Source organism: Gopherus evgoodei, chromosome 7, assembly GCF_007399415.2.
Source record: "Gopherus evgoodei ecotype Sinaloan lineage chromosome 7, rGopEvg1_v1.p, whole genome shotgun sequence".
Lineage (NCBI taxonomy): Eukaryota > Metazoa > Chordata > Testudines > Testudinidae > Gopherus > Gopherus evgoodei.
The window spans coordinates 43,336,812-43,339,719 of record NC_044328.1 but is presented as its reverse complement, the minus strand read 5'-3'; positions in this window follow the sequence as shown (position 1 = coordinate 43,339,719).

Genomic DNA, 2,908 nt, shown 5'->3' with positions numbered 1-2,908 from the left:
CCCGCCTTGCTTCCTAGGCCCGGCCTCCAGCACCGCCCCGGCCGGGGGCTGGGGCGCTCGGCCCTGCCCGGGGGCGGGTTCGCGGGCTGGCCGGCTCTGGGCTGGCCGGCCTTCCTCGTGCCGTGTCCGGCCCCGCAGGCCCCCCCCGCAGGCAGACAGGACGCAGAGGCGAAGTGGGGGCCACCGGCGCCGAACCCGGGGGAGCCAGCAGGGGCTATGCCCCCCCACTTTTTAACAGGGGCGTAGTTTGGGGGGGGCAGAGGGCAAGGCTTTTTAAAACGGGGGGGAGGGGGCATTGCCCACGGGGTCTGCCGTTGAAAGACAATTCGGATTAAGGTAGATTGTGACTCGATTCAACACAATGCTTATTCCTGAATAACTCCCTGGGTGGACACGCTCATGGCAGGCTGAGCTTTCTGCAGTTTAGCTCAATCTACTGGCTTAAAAGCCCATAGGAACACGGTGTAACCAGCCTGCAATAAGAGCATCCATATGGAGTTATGCGGGAATAGTTATTCCAGGAAAACTATTCCAGAATAACACCATGTGTAACAAGCCTCAGGTGACAAACATCCCTCAGAGTCAGCCTCAAATATGGTCTCTACCTATCCTGTATTTTAATGCTTGTATCTGGTGCCTGACCCCCATAATCCACTGAAGAGCCATTCATAAATATGGGATCATATTTGTTTGCAGAGATTTTACCATGGCGGACACATGCTTTTGTGCCATAAATAAAACACGCTGTGGTGCTGGCCTTTAAAATTAAGTATTGTCCTATGCTATTTAACTGTAATCCTTTATAACCACAGAAAGTAGGTAGATACCTTGGTACTGATCCAATCTTAGGGAATACCCAAAGCATCATCTTGCAGGTGAAATGGGAAACCAGAGTTCTGATTGCTTATGGTCATAAAAAAAGCCTGGGATATTTTGTGCAAAAATAGTGGTGTTCACCTTAATGTCCTGACCAAATTCTAGTGCATGTAATCAGGGCTGGCTCCAGGCACCAGCCGACCAAACACATGCTTGGGGCAGCACCTTGTAAGGGGTGGCCAATCTTCGGGTGGCGGGCTGGTGCAGTGCTCAGGGGAGAGGAGTTGTTTCGGCGACACGGAGCTCAGGAGAGGTTGTTTTGGTGGGGTGAGGCAGCACTGGGGAGGCGTTGTTTTGGCAAAGAAGTGCTTATTTTATTTTCCTTGAGGTGGCAAAAAAGTTAGAGCCAGCCCTGCATATAATTACAGTCTGCCTCTCTGAATATCGTGAAATTTCAGTTAGATAGGGTATTAGTCACTTTCTGTCCCAAACAACTGTGCAGAGTTGCTTATTCATAACTGTTGAAATTCTACATTCCACTGCAGGGTTGTGGACAAACCTAGTGCTAGTTTATACAATGCTCTTCGGAATCGTTCAAGAGGAAAGGCCCTGTAGAAGTGTATAAACATTATTTGTAGAACAAAATTCCCATTTTCTTCTATTACTTTCTTCCCTATTTCCAGTTATTGTTTACTAGTGCTACTTCAGTTTTCTACTTCTTCCTCTTTCAGGGTAAGCATTTTATGTCTTTCAAATTTCACTTGCTATCCACACAGCTGAGAACTACAGAAAGATAATTGTTGACTATAGAACTCTCCCCTGGCTTGTGGAAAAGCATTTTTATTTACTTACTTTAACACCCAGAGGCCTCGTATGCTAAGCACTATACAGACAGCATGAGACAGTCCCCTATCTCAAAGATATTCCACTCTGCAGAGCTGAGCTTGCAAAAATGTGCATATGTTTGCCTTTACTTATTGTGATTACTCTCACACACACCCAATGAAGGATAAGAAAGGAAAACACTTGAAGAAGAATCTTTATTTAAGTTTACTCAATGTGAAACTCTTCTCACTTGGTCCCCATTTCCTGTTTTTAAACTCTCTCAGCTAGTCTCTACTCACTCCTGTTGAGCTAGAGCTGGACATCATGAAGACTTGTTAACAAGGATACTTGTGCATATGCAAGAGTAGTCTCTAGTCATTAAACAGAAGAGCAACAATAAATGGCAAAAAGTGGATAAAGTTTCAAGAATCCAACTAGCAATCAATACAGAAACAATATCGTGACTTAAGTGACCCTGCACTATGAAGAATCAAAGTGAAGTTTGCAAATAACCCACAGGCTGATTTTTTTGGTGAATATTCATGGATACATTTGCAGAAAGGAACATTGTCTCACAAACAAATCAAGAATAGAAAAAAACCCCTAACTAAGTGTATCATCTGTTTTATTTGCTATTAATAAGCTCTAGCAGAAGAATAATTACAAAAATCAGTGTTTTCAAAAAGCCACATTCAGTCTCATTGTCAGACTATGACATACCAAACAATGGTGAGCTGAAAAGGTATTCTCTTCTGTTTTAGGAGTCTGCCCATTATTCACTTCCTTGAACACATAAGAGTGTTAAATTTTTTGGTAAAGTTACTGATTTACCTCTAAGTTAAATTTAAGCCAGACACTTTTAAAGCAATTCTTTGATTTTTGTCAAGCAAATGAGCTGTGTTCCCCAATTATAGATGTGAATGAAGGCTTTACGGTGCCCCTGAGTCCAATGAGAAATGGTGCCAGTATGTGAGGGGAGGGACACTGACTGAAGACCAATTCAAATAAAAAGTGCACAAAATAAAAAAAAGAATGTTATAAAAGCATAATTTATTTTTCTTATTCCTTCTCTCTCCCTCTCCTCTTTTTATAGGGAGCTTTTCACCTTCATCTCTGCAATGCATATTTACCTGAAAAAAATCAATAAATACATCTAAAATCACAAAACTATAACATTGTAACTTGGTAGCTATAACATACCAGGGGCATATTCCAGACTAGTGAGGAGCTGTATGACCCCTACCCTCTAATATGGAATGCCCTTTAC